General features: G+C 49.5%; 1 protein-coding gene and 3 non-coding genes across 15 annotated transcripts in view; 3 read left to right on the forward strand and 1 right to left on the reverse strand.

Annotated features, from left to right (window-relative positions):
* Nucleotides 1-23,297, forward strand: part of LOC127040993 (zinc finger protein 436-like) — a 563,752-nt gene that overhangs the window by 219,397 nt on the left and 321,058 nt on the right. For all 12 annotated transcript variants that reach the window (XR_007771558.1, XR_007771561.1, XR_007771553.1 and 9 more), the window contains exon 7: nt 15,175-15,239. The gene's annotated coding sequence lies outside the window, so the exon portion shown is untranslated. The remainder of the gene's footprint in view (nt 1-15,174; nt 15,240-23,297) is intronic.
* Nucleotides 10,876-10,949, forward strand: TRNAT-UGU (transfer RNA threonine (anticodon UGU)). Its single transcript has one exon. It is a non-coding gene; the product is annotated as a tRNA-Thr (tRNA).
* TRNAK-UUU (transfer RNA lysine (anticodon UUU)) lies at nt 12,860-12,932 on the reverse strand. The gene has a single exon. It is a non-coding gene; the product is annotated as a tRNA-Lys (tRNA).
* On the forward strand, nt 15,999-16,080 carry TRNAS-AGA (transfer RNA serine (anticodon AGA)). The gene has a single exon. It is a non-coding gene; the product is annotated as a tRNA-Ser (tRNA).

Genomic DNA, 23,297 nt, shown 5'->3' on the forward strand with positions numbered 1-23,297 from the left:
CCAGCCTTGCAGTTCAGGTTTCTCAATTCTTAAGTGAAAGATGAAGTGCTTCGAAAAAGCTAGTGTTACTTAGGGTTTACTTGTATATGTTAAACATAAAATCAAAACCTAATAAACAAAGACTAAAAACGTAGGGAAACCGAACTTAGCCTAGTTCCCTTGAAACTTAAAGTTTAAGAACAAGTACAGCCTGCTGATAGTACATAGAGAGAGAGTGGAGGAAGTAAGTCAGAATGATAGAGCAAAGTGCTCTAGCAAGGTTTTATAGGGCACAAGGGCCGGAAATCCTTCCTCCTATGCCCAAATTTCATTCCTCACCCACAAAACATTAGGGTACATTTACTTCATAGGCTAGTATGTTTGTGCTTGTTGATGACATGTACATATGCACATAAGTTACCTTGTAGCGTACCTGTTAAATCTGTGGGTACAACACTGAAAAAAGCCCTATGCCATTCTCCATTGTCGATTGGTCTAGGTAAAGGTCTTGGACAGGCATGGGTACTTATCTATTTAAGTAACATGATAAAGGTCGATTTTCCTCTCTGAGTAAAAGGTCACAATACAGGTATGCTAACTTTGCCTTAGCTTAACATACAGGATATGGTCTGTAGGTTCTCGTAAGTCATGTGTCTCAGTCCCCTAATCATTTTTATTGCCCTCTGCTGGACTCTCTCCAGTTTATACACATCCCTTCTCATGTGGGTCCCAACCCCAAAAGTACTCACATTTCACCCCATTGGCTCCAAAATGCCAGCTTTTAATATGTAAATAGGGTGCTGCCATGGTCAAGTCACTCCCGAGCTCTCCAGTGGATTCTGCTGGTGGAGAACAAGGTGAAAATTAGCCAGGATGTCACTCAGTCAAATCCCTGTGCTCCCCACAGGTGGTATCGGAAAGCTCCAAGATGGCTCACTTCCCTTTCTCTCATCAGCTTCAGGCCCCAGGGTTACAAATGCACAAACCAGTTGGGATTCTCCCCTGGCCTCAGGGTGTGGGGCTGCTCTGAGAGGATGGACTTGCACACTTGGGCTATTAGTGCAAAGATACAATTTCAATTTCTCTAAGAGAAATTGGAGGGCAATTTATATTTGGTAAAAATCTTATTTAGTGAAAGGAAAGCTGCAGTGACAGCCTGGTTACTGGGGTGCAAAACACCTTCCTCCTGGGAGAAACAAGAAGTTAGAATTAGAAATTTATATCGTTTGTTCCTGTGTTGGTACAGGTTTAATTTTGCTTCTGTGTAGGTTTGTTTCAGGCTGTGACCATTTTGGTTTATTGGGTTGTTTTGGTTTTTTTAGTTGGAATGGAGCTTTTAATTGACATTTTCTGGATCGAATGGCTGTCCTGCAACACCAGTTTTGACATAGTTCTGCATATTTTATACAGATTTGACCAGTATTCAAGGATTCAATTCCTTTATAGGAGGTTTTAGTGGTCATGCTTATTTATTTGATGTTATTTTATCATTCTGCTGCAGCACACTTTTTTGATAAAATGTTGAAATTATTAATTTACAGCATTTGTTAGTTTTGATTTTTACAAACAAAGTTTTTCTTAATGTTTGGGTTTTAAATTAAGCCTTGTTTTTGGTTTCTATTTAGGTTTTGGTTACTGATGGGATCTTTAAGAGAACTTTGGATTCAGTACTAAAATTTGGACAGATTTAGAATATTTAAAGTAAACCCTGTTTACTATTTTATTCTAATAAAGTTTGTATTGCTGTAAACCCTAGCCCGGGACAGAGTAGATGAGCCTGGCCTTTAACTGAGAAGGAGCAGAGTCATGGCCTCCATGAAAGGTGGGGCCAAGTGATGGGGGGCACAGCCCCCCAATTTCTTTGTCTAGCCCATCTCAGTCCCCCACTAAAGGAGAAGAGTCTGATGCCACCCCTGCTGGTCACTGGGTGTCACTGCTGCTCCATGGGAAACATGCTCTGTGCCTTACCCAGATTGGTTGGAAACACACTCTGTGCCTTATCGTGACTGGTCCGTGGGTGTCACTGCTCGTAGAGGGCAGACACATGCTGTGCATTACGCCACCTGACCAGTGGGTGTCACTGCTGTATCAAGGGAAACACCTTCTGTGCATTACCCTGAATGACCAGGAGGTTTCACTGCTGCTCCAAGGGATACATACTCTGTGTGTTACCCTGATTGGCCAGTTGGTGTCACTGCTGCGCCAAGCAAAACACCTTCTGTGCATTACTCTGACTGCCCACTGGGTGTCACTGCTGCGCCAAGGGAGACATAAGAACGGCCAGACTGGTTCAGACGCAAAGTTCATCTAGCCCAGTATCCTCCTGTCTTCTGACAGTGGCCAGTGCCAGGTGCCCCAGAGGGAATGAACAGAGCAGGGAATCATCGAGTGATCCATCCCCTGTTGCCCATTCCCAGCTTCTGGCAAACAGAGGCTACAGGCACCATCCCTGCCCACCCTTGGCTAATAGCCCTCGATGGATCTATCCACCCTAAACTTATCTAGTTCTTTTTTGAACCCTGTTATAGTCTTGGCCTTCACAACATGCTCTTGCAAGGAGTTCCACAGGTTAACTATGGAGCTTCCCTGAGTTTACCCCCACCCTCCCCTGGCCAGGTTGTATATGGAAAAGAGGATGAGGATGAGGAGAGCCATGATGTGTCTGTCAGTGGCTGGTGCCTCAGTTTCCTCTAGGCAGCAGTGCTGCAGGCTCCTTTGGTCTGTGCCAATGCAACTGTGTCTGGGGAAGGGGGAGTAGAGGCTCATTCTTCCCAGCCCCATGCCCCACCCCCAGCACCTGGGGAATCCAGGCCAAATTTAACCCTGGTAGCTGGGCTGGGATTAGCCTGGGCTGAGGTAGGGCTGGGGAGGAATTGGGAGGGAGACAGACACACCTGGTGTGAGGGAAGATCCTCCCATTCCCTGCCAACCCCCTTCACTCCTTGCAGCACAGCACCCCCTAGCATTTCCTTCTCTGTCATGGGAGCTGTCTGCTGCCTGCTTCTCCCTTAGCATTGTCTCTCCCCATCCTGAGGCACTGGTATTGCTCATCCTGTGCAAACAGGCAGGCCCCGGTGTGCCCCATGGCACTGCTCTGCAATTGTGGGGGCAGCTGTTGGATGGAGCCATATCAAAATATGGGAGTGGGCAAGGCTGGGGACCAGGACTCCTGGGTTCTCCACTCAAATGTGGGAGGGGTGTGGAGATTAGGGGGTAGAGTGGGGGAGGAGCAGGGCTGGGATCCAGGAATACTGCTTTTTCTGGTTTTCTCCACCTCCTGCAGCTGCCTCGGTCCTTTCAGTGTGTTTCTTGTTCCAAATTCATTTGCTGACTTGTGTAACTCACCCCAGAGGTGGCTGCATCTCAGTGTTGGGTGAGGCACCCTTGGCTGCATCACCTCCTAACTGCGTCTCTCTCCCCCTTCGGGTGACCCTGCAGCACTCAGCAAACATCCACAAGATCATGGGGCACTTTGAACACTGGGCAGGCAGGGGTCAGGCTCCCAGCCCTCCCTCCAGAGAATGGGACCCAGCACACTTTACTTTTTACAGTGATTAAAAAGGGGCAAAGGGGGGCATATCAGAGGAGGGGGTGGCCAGGGTCTGAGCAGGGGGTGAAAATTGACTGGTCGGGGGGGTCAAGCAGCTGGAGGCAGAGTTAGGAGAGGGAATGAAGGGCAAAGTCAGGGAGGTGGGAAGGAGCCGGAGTTAAGCCCAGAGGGAGGCGCTGCCAGAGGGTTAAACCCCGGCACAGGCAGGGACAGAGGGGTAACAGTTACCCCGGGGGGCTGAGACTCCAGTGTTTGCAAACATGGGTGGGGGGAGCAGAGGGCTTTTTTATTTCCCCTCTCACAGGCAGCACCTCTCAGCATGGGCTTCCCAGGGCTGGGCTCTTAAAGGCACAGGCATCCCACTGCCTAGACACTGCAGCTCCTCTCTGATGTAACCTACTCAGGTGCTGCAGTAGGAGACTCAATTCAGTGAAACTGGGCATTCCCTATATGCCCCCCAGTCAGTGGGCTGTGCACCCCCTTCCCCGAATTTCCCCAAAACCCCCTCCCTCAGTGGTCAGGTAGTTACATGCAGCGCTGTCAATATTGTCATTGGTTGCAAATTTGAATGGTAATTGAAATGTTAACACACACTTTAAAAGCAGATACAACGTATGAAAAGTACTTGTACCTGAGAAAGTAAAATAGGTTTGGAAAGTCTGGACAAAGCCGGGTTTCCTCACCCAGCTGTTGTGTTTGCTGACAATGTCGGTGCATTGGCTTCGGCAGTGTTGGCCAACCTTAGAATTTCAAATGATGATTTGTAAGTGACGTGTGAATGAGCTCTCCCCTGGCAGCTACTGATGACCAGGGTTGGGAGGAGGCTTTGGGACCAGACTGTATTTACATGAACTCACCTACTCTCCTGAGGTATCCAGCAGACAGAGCTGGGCTGCCTCTGCTCTAGGTGCCCGGAGGAGGGAAGGTGTGAGGGGCTCCAGCCTGGGACTCTTCCTCCCTCCTGCCAAGCCCTGACTATTAATCCCAGCCCTGGCACTCCTTTCTTCAAGCGCCATGTGGGCCAGAGGAAACGTGTGGTAGGAAGCACAAGAGCCAAGCTTGTGGACAGCAGGTGAAGCAGCAAGAATCCTAACCATCAGCAGGGCCGGCTTTAGGCCGATTTGCCTGATTCCTGGGAATCGGGCCACGCGCCTAAGAGGGCCCCACGCTTTAGGCGCCTTTTAAATTTTTTTTTACTTACCCCGGCTGCGGTCTGCTCCGGGGTTTCCATGGCCCCGTTCCCCTGACCAAAGTGCCGGCGGGAGCGTGGCTGCCCCACAGCCCTGCTCTCTCAGCTGGAGCTCTGGCCGGAGCACCAAAAGCTCCGCGGCCCCGGCTGGAGCTCTGGCCCGAGCACCTCAAGCCCCGTGGCCCCATCTGGACCTCCGGCCAGAGCACGACAAGCCCCGTGCCCCCGGCTGGAGCTCCGGCCCGAGCGCCGCAAGCCCCCTGCCCCGGGCTGGAGCTCCGGGCCCTTTAAATAGCCCCCAGAGCCCTGGGGTATCAGGGGGCTCTGGGAGCTATTTAAAGGGCCAGGGCTCCAGCTGCCTCTGCCACCCCATCCTTTAAATAGCCGCCGGAGCCCCGCCACCCCCATGCATTCCCCAGGGCTCCCACAGCTATTTAAAAGGTCTGGGGCGGGGTAGAAGCAGGAGAGCCCCAGGCCCTTTAGATAGCCCCCAGAGCCCTGGGATAGCGGGGGGCTTGACGGCTATTTAAAGGGCCGGGGCTCCTGCTGCCTCTGCTGCACCCCCTGCCCTGCCCGCACCAGCCCCATCCCCCGCTGCCTGCAGCCAGCTCTGCACCCCCTGCCCACAGCCAACCCCACCAAACCCCCTGCTTTCTCTCCAGCCAACCCCTGCCACACACCCCTGCCCGCACCAGCCCTGCACTGTCCGCCCTGCCCTGTCTCCAGCCAACCCCTGCTGCACCCCCCTACCTGACGCCAGCCAGTCCCATACTCCTGTCTCCAGCCCTGCCAACCCCTGCCAACCCCCCTGCGGCCCTGCCCGAAGCCAGCCCGCCCCACACTCCCCTGTCTCCAGCCAGCCCTGCACCCCTTGCCCTGCCTGCAGCCAGACCCTACCTCCAGTCAGCCCCTGCTCTGCTTTTAACCAGCCCCATGTCCACTGCCACCCTGCAGTTCCCAGGCCATTAACCTGCACACCTGCTTCAATGAGGGGGGCAGGAAGCAGCGGGGACCCACACGTGCACACCCCCAGGGAGTGGCGGGGACCCACACATGTGAAACAGCAGTCGTTAATAACCAATCAACAGCATATATGATGCAATGTACATAATAAACAATTTTATTATTTATATAGTTATGGAAAGTAAATAGTACATGGAAGGCTTTTTTTTTACACTTTTTTCTTTTTAAGTCATCCCTGCCAGGGCCCTGCAGAAAGCGTTTGAATGGGGCCCTGCACTTCCTAAAGCCAGCCCTGACCATCAGCATAGCAAGTTCTAGAGCCCTAATCCATTGTGGACACCCAAGCCAAAGTTGCGGCTCTTGGAGGTGTGAGTCACCCCAACAGGAGGGGAAAGATTCATTCTTACACACCTAGAAACAGGGAAGTTGAGCTCTGGGGCTTTACCATAAGGTCTCACTGAGATTTGAAGTCAGATTACAGGATTCAGAGCCCTGAGTGCTGCTCATTACACCATGGGACCAGCTTGTGCTGCCTTCTCTGCACATCGGTGACCCTCATGGGGCTGGCTTGTGTAAGGGGGCTCTTGGCCCTTTACTAAAACTTAGTGTGGGTAGGGGGTGGTTGGTTGGCTAGTTCCCAGCACCAACTCCAATAGGGTTCCCCTGTGCAGGTTCCAATCTTGCTCACAGCAAGGCCTGTGTTTTAGCCAGTATCTCACCTGGGCAATACCTCTCTGCAACCCACTCAGACACTCTCAGTTCTCTCCCCACCCCAAGTAAATCCTGTTCTGCTCCTTTCATAGAGATCCCTGGGGCACCACCTCACACTGTGTCCCTGAGGTGTCAGGCAAACTCTCAGCACCTGAAGCCTCTGCCACTCACCTGGTGCCCCACAGATCAGCCATAGCCCTGGTTCTGCTCCTCTCTCTAGAGTGCGAAAGAAGCCAAGTCAGCGACTCCATGGGAGCTATGGGGCTGCAGAACCAACAGAGAAAAAATAGGTGCTCAGCGCCCACTGGCAGCCAGCTTCCCCCCCGCCCACTACAGGCCTTGCTGACAAGCTCCTCCTCTTCCCCTTCAGCACCTCCCACTTGCCAGTGATCAGCTGTTCAGTGGGGTGCAGGAGCCGCTGGGTGGGGAGGGGAAGGAGCAGGGACGGGAAGAGGTGGGGGTGGGAGAGGAATGGGGCAGAAAGGTGCAGGATGGGAAGAGATGGGACAGGGGTGGGGGGGGTGGGGCAGGGCCTGGGGACAAAAGGAGGGATTTGTCCCAGACCCCAGACCCCTCTAGGGCCGACCCTGAAGGGAAACGCTGACTATCACAGTGACAATAAAACTGACCAGCATTGCGGGGGAGACTGAGGGAGATCCACACTCATCAGGTCTCTTCTCTCCTGCATGGTGAGCCAGACACTGCTCTCTCCTGGCTCTCACTCTAGCAGCTGGACAAAAAGGAGCCATTTCCCCACAGGAAGTTCATTGAGTGCCCCTGTGGTGCTGGGGGGTGGGGCTGGCGCTTCTGCTGGCTCTGGGGCTGGCAGGGGGGTTGATGTCTGCACACTCGCAGCTGTCAGGCCGGAGGGGGCACTTGGGACCTTACCAGACTGGCTCAGTGAAGATGCGGGGTTGACAAACCAATACAGATGCTCTCCAGAGCACGGAGCAGCATCCACCCATGCAGTCAGGCAATGAGCATTTCCCACAGCCTGGAGCCAAGGGGGAGGCGGCAGCTGCTGTTCCAGCTCCTAGGGGACAGGGCCTGTCAGCCAACAGACACTTCTTACTCACCTCAGCTAACGGTGCCGGGTTCCTCCGGTGGGGGTGTGAAGCAGCCGTTCATTTTCCTGTCCTTCCTGTGTGCAACTGCTGACAAAAACATCCCAGACAGAGAAGCAACAGGCCAAAGTGCTATCATGGAGCTGTTAAAGTAGCTCAGTCGGGCAAGCACTAGACTGAAAATCTGAAGGTCCTTGGTTCAATCTCAGGCTTTGGCAGGCTTTGTTTGTGCAGGGGTGGCTTGTTTTCTGGGAGCACAGCAATGTCTGCACCCAAGGTGAGTTCCTGAGCTTGGGCTCTGCAGTAGGAAAACACAGAATGAGCTTCTGCCCCTAGTTGGCCCACCTGACCTTTAATGATGAGAACTGTCTTTCCCAACAAGGTAGGAAGAAAGTGAGGCAGGGCAGCCCTCAGGAATGGTGCCAAAGGGCTGCTGGGCAGGGACTGGGGATGGAAGCTCCTCTGTGCCGCTGAGCAAGGGCAGTACCAGGGAAGGGGCATCTGTAAAAGTGACCCCACAACACCTCTCCTCCTCTGGGCACCTAGAGCAGAGGCAGCTGGTGCTGACAGCTCCAAGGGAAGTCTTAAAAGCCACAGAGCAACTGAGGTCAGGCCTAGAGGAGGGCAGGACCATGCCTAGGTGTGGCCTTCAGACAGGCACAAAAACACCCAGCCAGGCTGCTCCCTGCCATGCCAAACACCCACTGAAGGTCACCAGCATGCGGGGCAGCTGCTGATGCTCTATGGATAACATCATAAATTGGTAGGAAAGCAGGGCCAGCCCCTATATTGGGGCCTCTGACTGGTCCCACTCACGGTGCTCACTTTTGCAGTGGGGCAGGAGATTTTATCCCAAGAGGCTTTTCCTGAGCTGGCGAGAAGCAGAGAAACACCCAGGCTCCGAAAATGCTATGTAGCAAGTACCCTCCAGCACAGGGACAGGCACACACGCCGGCCCGGGCAGTCGCCCACTTTCTTTGGCAAGCCAGGAATGGCAAAGGCTAGACTGGAAGCACTTGGGGCTCATGCCCCCGCCTTTGTGACACCCAACTCCTTCCCGGGGCTCTAGCTGAAGCCAGAGCATTGGCCTGAGCAGCCAAGAAGAGGTTCCAGCCCTGAAGGGAGCAGGACTTTCAGCACAAAGGTAAAACTACAGAAAAACCACCACCAAGGGACTCAAACCCTCAATCTTTTGATCCACACTCAGATACCTTATCCGTTAGGCCACATGAAGGGTTCCTGGGACTTTTTTTTGTCTCTCTTTTGCCTACCTGCTTGCTCTTGTGGTGAATGGTGAAGATGGTCTCAACAAGCCCAGGTAGCTCAGTTGGTAAAACATCAGGCTTTTACTCTGAAGGGCCAAAGTTCAAGTCCTCGTCTGGGTGCTCAGCTTTTTAGTTGCCTTGTGTGTCAGGAACCAAATGATTCCTGGTGCTGTCCACCAGCCACATGCTGATTCCCAGAAGCCATGGCCATTTCCTGGAAAGGTTCTTTTCCTCAGGAATCAGGAGAGAGGCCACATCCACAGGAACAGGCCTAGAACATGCAGTCTCTGGCTAGTAGGAAGCGCTGTGGGGCCAGGTGCTGAGAAAGCTCAGAGGGAGAGCAGCAGAGCTGAGGGGAAGAGAGACAGAGAAGCAATGAGTACAGAGGGCAAGTGTACAGGGGGTTCTGGTCTGGCTATTGTGGGGAACTTCCCTAGTTTATACATGACCCTGGTGCAATTGGCCAGGGAAAGGATCTGAGTCCCCACCCCATTACCAGAGGCCTGCCTGACCCCAAGGACTCTCTTTCTACTCTCATGTGTGGCAGAGTCCTCGTAACCGCAACAAGGCTGGGCCCAGGAATCCTGCTGAAAAACCAATACTAGTCTGGTTGGGGAATTTGGTTTGAATGTATTATTAGGATTCTCTTCTGATTTCTGAATCAGTTCAGCTCAGTCTTTGTCCTCCAGGTGTGTTTCCAGCTGTTCAGTTATGGGGGAGAGAGGCCAAGTCATGGTGTCTCTACCCTTCTTTCATCGTTTCTTCCAGCTTCTTAGGAAGCTCCTTTGCTAGGATGTGAATCAAGCAGTGTCCATCCTCACAAGGCAGACTTGTACAAACCATATGATCATTATATGAGAGTGGTGAATATGGGGCTTCCAGGGTGCTGCTTTGAGCACAGCGTGCCACACCTGGGCTTCCATTGCAATGGAGATGTACCCTTAGAGTCCATCTCTCCTGGGATAAAGATGGCAGCAGGGCTGCCCTGGGTCATCTGACTTGGGCTCATAGACATAAAGCTGAGGGGGTAAAAACTGTGCTGCAGATATTTGTGTTCACACTGAAGCCTGGGTTAAAAAACCCCTCACCCTTCGTGGGGCCTCAGAGGTTGGGCTCGAGCCCATATGTCTGCACTGTAATTTTATAGAGGTTGGGAGGGAGTTTAGCAAGTGGAAATGGTAAAACCACATTGAGGGGACTGGACCACTGACCTATCAGCTCTTAACACCCAAACTTTCAATAACTCTATTATCAGTGCCTGTGAGTGTAATTTAAACCATAGGTCCATCTAGTTCTGAATCTTGTCTTCTGACAGTAGCCAATGCCAGGTGCCCCAAAAGCCACCACTGGGAGTTGAATCCAGGATCTCCTGTCTACAAAACAGGTGCTTTAACCACCTGAGCCATAGTACCTGCTGTTACTTAAAGCATCGTGTCTGCCCACACCCGACTGTCTGCCAATCCCCACTGAGCCCTGACAAACGTTGCTCGTATTTGGCTTCTGTAAAGCAGAGGAGCAGGTGAAGTTTTGCTCCCAAGGTGTGTGTGTGATTCTTTGGACAAGTCTACACTACAAAATTAGGTTGGTGTAATTATGTTACTTAGGCTGGCAATGCAGTTCTATCAACCTAATCCCAGGGCAGATAGCGGCTCAGCTCTCAGAACTTTCTGGAACTATGAAAGGGGAGGGGCTCAGCCTCTGTAGCAGGAATGAAGGGCAGGTGAGTTCATGGCGGGCATTATGGGATATTGGTTGAGGCCAGTTATGGTGATATAATGACCAGCAGCATTTACACTGACAATTTGTCACTTTAAGTTTGCTGCACAAAGCTCTAGGCCTCTCGTCGAGGTGGTTTTATTTTGTCACCAAAACAGGGCAGTTTTGTCACCAGACGTGGTATTGCAGTGTGTGCACCAGCCAAAAGCTGCTGACCGAGGGAGCGTTGTGTGTTTTTCACACACCTGAGCGATATAATGATGCTGAAATAACTTTGTAATGCAGACCTGGCCAAAGAATCACACACACACAGCTTGCAAGGAAAAGCTCACCTGCTTCTCTGCTTTGCAGAATTCAAACACAAGCAAAGCTTTTCAGGCCCCAGTGAGGATGGCAGGGAGTCAGGTGTGGGCAGACACTGGGTTTAAGCCACAGGTGGGCACCATGGCTTAGCTGGTTAAAGCACCTGTCCTGTAAACAGGAGATCCTGGGTTCAACTCCCAGTGGTGCCTTGTTGATTAACTCTTGGGGCACCTGGTATTGGCTGCTGTCAGTGGACAAAACACAGAGCTAGATGGGCCTTTGGTCCAGCCCAGAATGGCAGTTTTAATTATACTCACAGGCACTGATAACAGAATTACTGAAAGTTTGGGAGTTAAGAGCTGTTCCAGCCTCTCACAGATGACCCCCCTCCCTCTGGGACAGGGGCAGGTCTGGGCTCTCACACCAATTGCTCATTGTGGCTGCCAGAATCTGTGAGCAGCTCATTTAGTTTGCACCAAGGGTTGAGCCCTGCTTCATGCACCATGTGTGAGAATGAAAATCCTAAACCACCCTTTGAAATAATGAATGCAGCAGGATGTGTTATTGTCCCTGCCCCAAAGCAGACAGACCAATGGAGAAATGCCATTGAGTCCAGGGCATTACTCCACACTGCCATTTTACATTTTTTGCTTGCTAAACTCCCTCCCAACCTTGAGGGCTCCCAGAGCCCAATATTGAGCTTGAGCTGAGATGTCTACAGTGCAAATTTACCACCCCACAGCCAAAGCCTCGGGAGCCCAGCCTCCGAGACCCCACGAGGGGTGAGGGTTTCCAAGCCTGGGCTCCAGTTCCATTCCCAGGAGCCCAAATCAGATCATCCAGGCCAGCGGGATTTTATCACAGTATAGATGCCCTGTTAGGATATGTCTACATTGCAATGTAAGCCCAAGGTTAGCAGAAATCATGTCAGCAGCCCCAACACATAAACATAAACCACGAGGAAAAGACCCATCCCCAAATAAACTGGGCAGTGTCCTTTTCCCTACGGTTTGTAAATCCAGCAACCAAAAGTCCTTAAACATGAGCCCCCCCGGCACTCCACTCACAGCTGTTGTCCTTAGTCAGTGCAAGCCCAGAGGTGCCTCTGTAGAGTTCACCTGCCATCCTGAGTGGAAAAGACGGAAAATAAGAAAGCACCGTACTCACTGTGTTGTCTAGGAACTCACTCATCCCTCCACTGCCACCCTGTCCTAAAGCTGGTTTAACACCTAAATTTTAGTATTGGGACCTCAGCGCACTTGGTCATGGAACACTTGTCCCCTGCCTAGCAAGTGCTATTGAATTGAAAGTGAGCCCTCAGTCGGGGTCTGCCAAGCACAGTTGTGCTGCCCTTGATTCACACAACAAGGATAACAACCTTTTATTTCTCCTGTCCCAATAACAAGGAGACTGGGAATCCAACACAAGCCAAAAGTGATCATTTTGGCAAGCAACGCAACATATTTCCAACGCACTGTAAAATCCACATGCGGACTCATACACGAAACCTTGCAAGAAAATCTTCCTGAGGGAGTCTGAGGCACCTGCTGCTGGAGGGAAGGAGGGAGCTGTGCGTTGGGATTGAGGGGCACTGGGAATAGGAGGGGCCTGTGCGTTGGGATTGAGGGGCACTGGAAATAGGATGGGGCTGTGGGTTGGGATTGAGGAGCAGTGTAAAAAGGAGGGGGCTGTGGGTTGGGATAGAGGAGAAGGGTGAAGAGGAGTAGGCTCTGGTTGGGAGTGAGGAGCAGTGTGCATAGGAGTGGCACTGGATTGGGAAAGAGGGGCACTGAGAGTAGAGGGGACGTGGGTTTAGGATGAAGAGCATCATCATTTGGGGATCTAGCAGGATAGATGAAGGCAGCAGGTGATTCTAATTCCTTAGGGATATTCTGTTGCGTTTTCTGTGTGTGCGTGTGCATGCAGGGGAGGAACATGCTGTATGCCCAGAGGCCTTTATTCCTCCAGGCTGCAAGGACAGAGAGGATGTCAGGAAGTTGCCCCTTCAAACCCACACAAACAAAGGCCCTTCTTAGGAAAGGCACAGTCTTGAAGAGAAAAAGTAACACCAAAGAGGACATCAGAAGAACAATTTTTAAAGGTATAGTGAGTAGTTTATTACCTGAGCAGGGACTTGAACCCTGGACCATCAGATTAAAAATCTGACACTCTACCAGCTGAGTTAGCCAGGTTCACAGCAAAAGAAGTGCAAGTTATGCAGAGGAGAAACTAGTCAAGAAAAAGGGAAACGGATACAATATGGGAAACCTGCTGCTCTGTCTCTCTTCCCAGTCCTGGCCTGGCCTGGTATTAGTGCAGGTTAAAAAGACAGGGAAATATTGGCATCTACCAGCCTTTCATAGCTGTACAAGACTCAGGCACAGTACAGAGGTGCCCATCTGCAAGTGCCGAATGGTTGGATTGGCTAATGCAGCCTGTAGACGCCCAGGGCACACTGGGATATCGAGCCAAGTGTCCATCACCATCATTATTTCAAAGAGATAATGATAATGATGGGAAGGTTCACAATTGACTCAGTAGTTGCATACAAAGGTGCACGTTTGGCAGTTACATTGGGAAATTCTGACTCCTTCTCAGGCTCAGGTTGTTCACCCCGGTCTAGGTGTAGAAGTTACAACATTGAAACTTGAAAGAGGGGCCAATTTCCCCATCATTTCCCACCTTCACATCCAAACACGATGACTTTCTGAATGAACCCGCCTCGTTCAGCCAGAAGATCTTGGGGTGGGTGTAGGAGTCACTGGGTAAAATTCTTTGCACTCTGTTCTGGATCAGGTCAGAGCAGAGGTACCTAGTGATCTAGTCTGGCTGTAAAATCTATACATCAACCCCAATTATGGTGTGAAATTAATCCTCAGGAATGGCTGTTCCCCACCCAGACTCCAGCAAAGGGCTCTCCAAGGAAGGGGGCTGTTGAGGAAGGAAAGAAGAAAGATGTCCTTCTCTCCCTGGAGGAACTGGGCTCTGCGCTTTAGACAGAAAGGAGGTGAAGGAAATGGCCACATGATGGCAGTGGAACCTGAGAAATGAAACACAACAGGCTTCTGTGCACATTGATTCTGCACAGTGAACGAACCTGACTCCTGTATCATGACAAGCCAAAAAGCCATTTAGTTGTGTGACAGGGAAAAAAGAGTTCCAATCATTCCTGCCCATTTACTTTTGAATTATTTTACATTATAAATAAAATTGTAACAAAATTAGTCTGAACTGGAGCTGCCTGTTATTAAAAGCCTGTTCCCTAATTCAGTTCCAAATGCCCTGCAAGAAACACCCCCAGGTCCCTGCTCACCCCAGGAAGAGGAAAAAGAGAACCCCCCACTGGGCACTGCCCTTGGCTCCAGGCTGCTGTCCCAGGGTGTGGGTGGAGACTGATTGTTTGCTGCTGAGGAGGGAGCCAGTAGAGGCCGCTGGTGCTCTGCTCCTAGCATCTGCCCAGCCCAGGCTGTCCTCTGCCCCAGCTGCTGCTCCCAGCCTGCTCTAGAGTCAAACAAGCAGGGCTCCCAGGGGAACAGAGGCTGGGACAGGGCAGCAGCCTGGGTTGGGCTGGGAAGATGCTGGGAGTTCTCGGTCCCTGAGAACTGGCCTGGCTCCCTTCTCAACAGCAAATAAACCAATTCCACATCCCCTCCCCAGAAAAATCAGCCTGAAGCCAAGGGCAGCAGGGGACAATTGCCTTTAGTTCCCACCAAGGCAGGAGATAACCCAGGGCCTTTCTAGCAGAGCTTATGGAACTGATGTGAGGAAACCAGCCTTTAATAACAGGTAGCTCAAGTTGAAACTAAGTGTTTTTAATGATTTCTACAACATTAAATAACCCTTCAATCGTAGTGTCACCATTCATAAAATTGCTTCAGCCTTAGAGGTTCCCAAGTGCAAAACTAAACATCTCTTCAAATCCAAGGAAGTGGAGATCAGTCAATCTTCAGAGTCATCCCACATAAAAGAACCATGTTGTGGTACATACTGGCCCCATCACGTGGGCATTGCCTTTCCCTCCTCTCTGTTAAAAGTGTTAGTATTTTGCACAGAAACTTTCTTCCCTCAGGAGAGACTTGGGAACCAGGGCTGCCAGCCAGAGAAACACCTTTAAGAGGAGGCGTCATCTGTCAAAAAATGATCTCCCTCCTTCAGTTCAGTGAAATGTTACTTATCCCAGCAGAGCCGGAGGATTGAAAGCAGCTACATCAAGCCTCTGTGTAGCTAGCAGGAATGAACGCAAACACTCCCTTGTATCTGAAGAGATGTTTAGTTTTACCCTTGGTAAACTACAAGGCTAAAGGGAAAGGTGATGGTGGTGTCAGATATAAAGAGTGAAACATGAAACAATCATCATAGTTATGCCTATAGAAACTGTAAATATTTCTAAATTATTCTTATTATCATCAGTGTATTATTTTCTCTGTCATCCAGACATTGACTAGACCTTGACCAAGAAATTTGGATCTTGACAAAATAATCAACTACCCCTCGTTAAGGTAATGGACTTGACACCCACTCGGGTGTCTTCACGCAGGTCAAGTACTAACAACAGTGGCACCTTACAGCCATAGCTTTTAATCAGGGCAATACATTGATACAAATTCCTGTTAAATCATTTCTCAGCCAGACTCCATCGCCCACATTCCTTAAGGCACTGGGCCACCATGTGGACATTTCATTTCCCTCCTCAATTTCACACAGAGGCACAATTTCCTTTGCACAGATCCAATAACAGTAAAACCTCCCTGTGTCTCTTGTCTGAGCCAGGGCATTCGATTCCAGTGAACCCTTCTCTCCTGCAATGGCAATGGTCAGACAGAGGGGACGTGGTCACCTGCATCCCTACCAGGGAGATATTGGCTCGGCTCTTTCTTTCTGCTGCTGTTGTCAGTCCATGAAACATCAGGGATGGAATGCAAGGCTGAGCTCACACACCAAACCCTGAAACATTTCAGTGCCCCAGAGAAATCCTGCCCCCGGCTATTGGAATGATATGGTAGAGATTCGAATTGGAAAGGGACTGTCTGAATTGTCAGTGTGAGGAATGAACAACAATCCATAGCAATGTCGTTAGCTACAAACACACTAATCATGTTCCAGCTGGAAGGAAAATGGGCAGGAACTCTTGCTGTTCACCATGGACACACTTACACTAATGCACAGCCGTGAGTGTGCTGGGGAAGCTGGTCTGAGCCATTTGAAGTGACAATTCTCTGAGAACAGAATCATCATGTAGGGCAGCAGCTGTTTATGAACTAGTTGTGGCTGAGTGGTTAAGGCGATGGACTAGAAATCCATTGGGGTCTCCCCACGCAGGTTCGAATCCTGCCAACTACGGAAGCATTAGTGTGTTGTCCTTGCTGCTGTCTTAGTGCCTGACCATCCATGAAGCCAGATCTGGTCTCCTTTTGAGGCTGGCTGTGCTTAAAATACTGCTGTAGCATTGTGGAGTAGACAGCTGCTACAGTGAGGGGAGGGGTTTTCCATCCCTGTAATAGCTACATTGACAGAACAATCTTTACTTTCATTTAGCACTATCTAACCATGGCTTAGGTCAGCTTAATTATACTGGTTCTGGGGGGTTTCACACCCTGAAAGACGTACTTGTTCCAGGGTTTGTCCCATCACCCTCCCATTCCCTGGTCCTTCTCACGTGACCAGAGAGCAGCAATGCATGAAGCTCAAAGGTGCAAAGAATTCAATGTTTATTGGGGTAAACTTCCAGCAAGCAATGATTCCAGTTTCCTTCCTCAGGATCCCCCTTCCCAGCTCTGACACCACAGAGGCTTGCCTGTGTCCCTGTTCCCCTTCCCTGTTCCTATTCCCCCCTTAGCAAAACATAATTCCAATTCCCCTACCCCAATTCCCATTCGCATTCCCCCCCTTACTTCCTGATTGACCGCAGACTATATAGTAAAACTTGAGTTCTGCTTAGCTCTATCTTAACTAATCATTTTACTGACCAATCCTAACATATTGTAACATGATTATCTAACCAATTATACCCCACCACCTTAATTGGTTTACGCAAAACAAATTAATTATACAGCAGACAGAAACGGTTACAGAACCAGACAGAGATTATACAGACACGTAATAGGAAAGTGGGGACTACAGTGACAGAACAACAAAGAAATGAGGATTTCACACCCCAGCTGTTGGTAAGTGAGTTGTTCCCAGACAGGATGCTATCATAGTAGAGGTTGTGGGTGCTGGTTGCTTAACTGTCTGGCGCACAGGGCAGGATTTTGAGGTTCATCATTACTCTCTCAGAATGCCAGCACCCATCTTTTGTTCACTTAAAAAGTGAACAGGGAGATTCCAACACCGCAGAACTCATGGAGCTCCAGGAAACATGTAACTTTAGGTCCGGGTGAGTGTATCTAAAAATCAGCTGTGCTGTAGAAGGTCTCTAGGAGTTGAAAGAGATGTGCCATTGTGACTTCCCTAAAGAGTTCATCAACTATTAATGAGAACTAGGGTTGATAAGTCACCTTCTTTGTAGTATCAGAATGGTGGACTGGTCTAAAGTACTAGTTATAAGTTTCTTTTTTTCCAGTCCATTGGGTGTTCTGGTCTCTGCATGGAGACGTGATTTCAAATCCCACTCCTGACATGACCATTTAATTCTATCTGCAGAAAATGGCCTCACTTTAATCTCCTTTGCAACAATAGAACACCATTTGCTTAGCTTTTCTCTTCCAGTAGTTGTGAGAGAAGTTCCAAACCAGGGGGAAACAGGGCCTGTTCTCTCGACCCATCAGTTTTTGTCTTCCTTCATTCCAAGCCATTTCCTCAGATACATCCATATTTCCCACACTTTAATGAAACTTTAGAGTCATCATTTAATTGCCACACAACTGTACTTCTGAAGTAAAGTGAAACACAACATTTTTTGGATATTCTTGCAGAAGAGTTTTGTTTTCTGACCTGGAATTGAACAGGGGCTACCCGAGGGGACAATGCTGCTCCCTTTTCTTAACTCATCCAAAAAACATAAGTTTGTGGTGCCCTTTGTTTCCTTGTTCTTCAAACACCTGTCAGGGTGGCCTAGGGAGACTTGGTCCTGACTCTCAGGGTCCCTCCCTGCCCTACCTTTCTATATGATTCTGTTGTGTGGGTTTGCGCTGTCGTTGTCCCACACTGAGCTGTTTTGCACAGTGTCACTTTGCACTCTGATGCATTTTTTCGTGTTGTATGGTTTTTGCACTGGCTTGTGTTGCACTGGTTTGAGCTGAGCTCTTTTGCAGTGCGTCATTTTGCCCCATGGGGCGTTCATTTGCATGGTGCTGAATTGTCGGGCTTTGCACTCCTACGTGTTGTCACTTTGTGCTGTGGAATGTCAGTTCACGCTGAATTGTTAGATGTTAGATTGGGGTGTTTCCACTTTTGTTGTTGTTTGTATTGTATTGCGATGGCATCGAATTATAGAGCTGTACGGCTGCAAAGGACCTGGAGAGGTCATGAAATCCAGCCCTCTCTGCTGAGGCAGAGCCAAGCAGAGACGATGCATTGGGGGCATGTGGGACCAAGTGCCCAGAGCAGCTGGCCCAGGCAGGGAGCAGAAGGAGGGAACCAGAGCCAGAGCAGGTTGTCTATGGGAGCAAGTATATGCAGAGTATCCTTAACAGAGATTTGTTCAACCTGTTCTTAAAAGCCTCCTAGGACAGAGACTCCACAGACACCCTTGGGAGCCTATTCCAGAGCTTAACTACCCTCAGAGTTAGAAAGCTGTTCCCAATATCTAACGTGAATCTCCCTGGCTGCAGATTAAGTCCATTACTTCTTGTCCTACCATCAGTGGACATGGAGACCAAATGATAATTGTCCTATTTATAAAGACCAAACTTTTCCTTCTGCAATCATCCGTTAACTGGTTATTATCCCCTCTTCTTGCCTGGGGTACAATGGAAGAGGAGAAAATACTCTCTTAACATAGGATGCAAATGTCAGTTTGTTCTCTCTTCATGTTTTGGTGAAGCTCAGAGAGAAAAAGAAACATGACCTGCCAAAGAGCACAGAGAGTTTGTTTCCTTTTGATCTGTGACTATTAGCAGAAGAGTGACACCTAAGGGCTGTCGCTATCACCCACCATGGGGCTTGAATTTATGATGGTGGGATTAAGAGCATCATGCTCTACCAACAGAGCTAGCTAGATTTAAAGTCAGTCAACTGCCCAGTCGCCGTGTAGAAGGTGCCCTATAAGAACATAAGAACGGCCATACCGGGTGAGACCAAAGGTCCATCTAGCCCAGTATCTGTCTACCGACAGTGGCCAATGCCAGGTGCCCCAGAGGGAGTGAAGCTAACAGGCAGTGATCAAGTGATCTCTCTCCTGCCATCTATCTCCATCCTCTGATGAACAGAGGCTAGGGACACCATTTTTTACCCTTCCTGGCTAATAGCCATTTATGGACCTAGCCACCATGAATTTATCCAGTTCCCTTTTAAACATTGTTATAGTCCCAGCCTTCACAACCTCCTCAGGTAAGGAGTTCCACAAGTTGACTGTGCACTGTGTGAAGAAGAACTTCCTTTTATTTGTTTTAAACCTGCTACCTATTAATTTCATTTGGTGGCCCCTAGGTCTTATATTATGGGATCAAGTAAATAACTTTTCCTTATTCACTTTCTCCACACCACTCATGATTTTATATACTTCTATCATATCCCCTCTTAGTCTTCTCTTTTCCAAGCTGAAAAGATCTAGTCTCTTTAATCTCTCCTCATATGGGACCCATTCCAAACCCCTAATCATTTTAGTTGCCCTTCTCTGAAACTTTTCTAATGCCAGTATATCTTTTTTGAAAAGAGGAGACCACATCTGTACACAGTATTCAAGATGTGGGTGTACCATGGATTTATATAAAGGCAGTAAGATATTCTCTATCTTATTCTCCTTTTTTTAATGATTCCTAACATCCTGTTTGCTCTTTTGACTGCTGCTGCACTCTGCATGGTAGTCTTCAGAGAACTATCCATGATGACTCCAAGATCTCTTTCCTGATTATTTATAGCTAAATTAGCCTCCATCATATTGTATGTATAGTTGAGGGTATTTTTTCCAGTGTGCATTACTTGACATTTATCCACATTAAATTTCATTTGCCATTTTGTTGCCCAATCACAGTTTTGTGATACGTCTCTGAAGTTCTTCACTGTCTGCTTTGGTCTTAACTATCTTGAGCAGATTAGTATCATCTGCAAACTTTGCCACCTCCGTTTACCTCTTTCTCCAGATCATTTATGAATAAATTGAATAAGAGTGGTCCTAGGACTGACCATTGGGGAACACCACTAGTTACCCCTCTCCATTCTGAACACACCAATGGGCGAACCTGGAGAGAGAAGTGGCAGCCCTTCGATAGGTCAGCTGGTAGAGCAAATGACTAGAGCCGGCACTCAGGAAGTCATCCTGACGTCCCTCTTCTGACTCCAGTTTGAAGGAGAGCTTCTTTTTCTTCCCCTTGCTGACAAAGAGCAAGAGAAGAAAGAAAGGTCAGGTGCTTCCAATACCGGGCTCTGGGCCCCCTCAAAGCTGCAAGGTAGTTTAGCAAGCAAAAAAGGTAAAACTGCAATGAAGTATTACCCTAGACTCAATGGCATTTCTCCATTGGTCTGTCTGCTTTGGGGCAGGGACAATAACACGTCCTGCTGCATTCGTTTTTTCAAAGGGCGGTTTAGGATTTTCATTCTCATACACTGTGCACAAAGCAGGACTTAACACTCAGTGTAACCTAAATGAGCAGCCCACAGATTCTGGCAGCCACAAAGAGCATTTGGTGTGAGAGCCCAGACCTGCCCCTGCCTCTGCCCCTGCCCCAGGGGGTCATGCACAACCTACCAGCTGCTAACTCCTAAACTTTCAGTAACTCTATTATCAGTGCCTGGAGTGTAATTTAAACCATAAGAAAAACCACACTGGGCTAGACCAAAGGACCGTCTAGCTCTGAATCTTCTCTTCTGACAGGAGCCAAGAGCAGGTGCCCCAAAAGCCACTCAACAAGGCACCACTGAGAGTTATTATCCCTGCCCCAAAAGCAGAAAGACCAATGGAGAACTGACATGATTCCAGGGTAATACTTCACTGCGGTTTTACCATTTCCACTTGCTAAACTCCCTCCCAACCTTCTGGGCTCCTAGAGCAGGGTACTGAGCATGAGCCCAGACACGGACACTGCAACTTTACAGAAGAAGACACATTACCCTGATAACTCCAACACAGGCCTGCCCTGGATGTTTCATTGCACTGGAGACGTACCCAAACGTTATGTCTACACTGCCGTTAACACACCCAGAGCAGCTGTCTCAAAGCCCGGGTCAGCTGACTCAGGCTTATGGGGCTGGGACTGCAAGACTATAAAATGACAGTGCAGACATATGGACTTGAGCCCAACCTCTGAGACCCCACGAGGGGCGATGGTTTCTGAACCCAGGTTTCAGTGTGAACACAAATATCTGCACCACAGTTTTTAGCCTCTCAGCCTTAGCATAATGAGCCCAAGTCAGATGACCCAGGCCAGTCATCCTGCCATCTTTATCCCGGGAGAGATAGACTCTAAGGGCACGTTCCCATTGCAATGTAAGCCCAGGGGTGGCAAGCTGTGCTCAAAGCAGCACCCTGCAAGCCCCATATTCGCCACTCTCATATAGTGATGATACGTTTTGAACAAAGTCTGCCTGGTGAGGGATCATTTCAAAAATCTTGAACTGTTCATCTGTTGAACATTAATGTCTTCTTGCATTCTGTGTGTTCACATTGGTTTGGGAAGTTATGAAGTTTGCTCTGTGTGCATTACAGAAATATGTTATGAGGTTGGGAAATGCCTCCCACCAGCCTTTCAGGTGCAAAAATGGAGGAGTCAGACTCCCTGCTGGCCCATTGAAGGTATCCACACTCCCAAGGACTATTCCAGGAACCATGTACAATGCAGACTTCTCTGAGATAGCACAGAGACAATGGACAGTGCTTGACTCATGTCGTAGCAAAGTTACTTTCTAGCAAGTTGGAAGAAACTATGAAAGGGAAGTAGAGACATTATGAATTGGCCTCTCTCCCCCACAACTCAACAGCTGGAAACACATCTGGAGGACAAAGACTGAAATGAGATAAATGAGAAGAGAATAACAATAATACATTCAAATCAAGTCCTCAAACAGATTAGTATTGGTTTTTCAGCAGAAAATTTTCAGTTTGGGGAATTTTCATGACAGATGTCTATGAAAGGAGAGAGAGAGAGTTTGAGTGAAAGTTGGCCAACAACAGAGAGAGAAACCTAGGAGGACGAAAGAAATTCACAACAAGGAGTCACCCTCATGGATCCAACTTTCTGCTAGGGAGCACACACCACTCCTGGCCAGAGAGATGATCAGCTCTCGCAAATGGCAACATCATCTCTCCTGAAGACACAGCTAGTCCGGAAACCCACACCCAGGTAACGGGAAGTCCCTGCCTGGAGCCAGTACGGCTGTGACCAGAACCCTTCCCAAACCAGATACACATCTCACCGACAGGGAGGGTTACTCTTGTCCCAGTTGGGGAGCTCTTGCCTGGCATCAACAGGATTCAGGCTGTCACTGCTCTTGATCACTTTCCATCTCCCTCAGGGCTGGACTCCATCCCCATGACTTCTTTTCCCTTGGTATGAAACACAACACAAGAGGAAAAGAAAAAGAAATGGTGATGAGGTTCCTCTTCTCGCTACTCCCGCACCCCAGGGCTTCGGCTTCAACCTTCCTCCCATTCTGCCATCACAGCTACAATTAGAAATCTGAGCCCAGGGCTCACACCTGCTTGTCTCCCCAATCCTAGGCCCTGTCCAGCATGTCTCCCTCCACAGAAGTTACCTGGTCTCATCTTAGACTCTATCTTCATATTGCTCTTCTCCTTCCCAGAGCTCCTGCTCTGCTCCTCAGACCTGTCTGTCCTCAGCTCTGCAGGCAGAGGGGAAGGGGCATGATGGGAACACACACGCCCCATTCCAGACACCACACAGCATCCACAGGGCTACCAAAACACCTTATCTTCGGCCAAAACCACACCTCACCCTGAGGGAGCAAAAAGCCTTTGTGAGCACAGCACACACAAGACTGGAAAAGATTAACACCCACACCCAGCCCAGCCAAAGTGGGAGCTTCCTCACCTTCCCGGCCACAGGTCCATGGGGCTCATGGACGGAGAAGTTTGCTGGGCTGTGGGGGTCCCTGAAGAACGAGCTCAGCATGTGAATGACTGGGATGTATGAGGAGGCCTGACTGTGGGTTGGGGTGTCCAGAAGGACCTGAGGGAAGGGAATATGGGGATTAGGGACAGAGGAGAGTGGCGTTACCAAGGAGCATTGTGGGAATGTGGGATTTAGAGAGCCCAGAGTGGATGGGTGTCGGCGGTTGGACGACCCCACAGTGGTTGAAAAGGGGAACCTGGCAGGTTTGGGTGTAGCAGAGATTGAAGATGAGAAACCTCACACCCTGGGGATGATCTGGGGGAGTGGGAGGATGGGAAAGTGGGGCCCAGCAATAAGAAATGAGTTGGAGGCAATTAGGGGTGGGGCGCT

The sequence above is a fragment of the Gopherus flavomarginatus genome (genome assembly GCF_025201925.1).
Source record: "Gopherus flavomarginatus isolate rGopFla2 chromosome 13 unlocalized genomic scaffold, rGopFla2.mat.asm SUPER_13_unloc_1, whole genome shotgun sequence".
Taxonomy (NCBI): domain Eukaryota; kingdom Metazoa; phylum Chordata; order Testudines; family Testudinidae; genus Gopherus; species Gopherus flavomarginatus.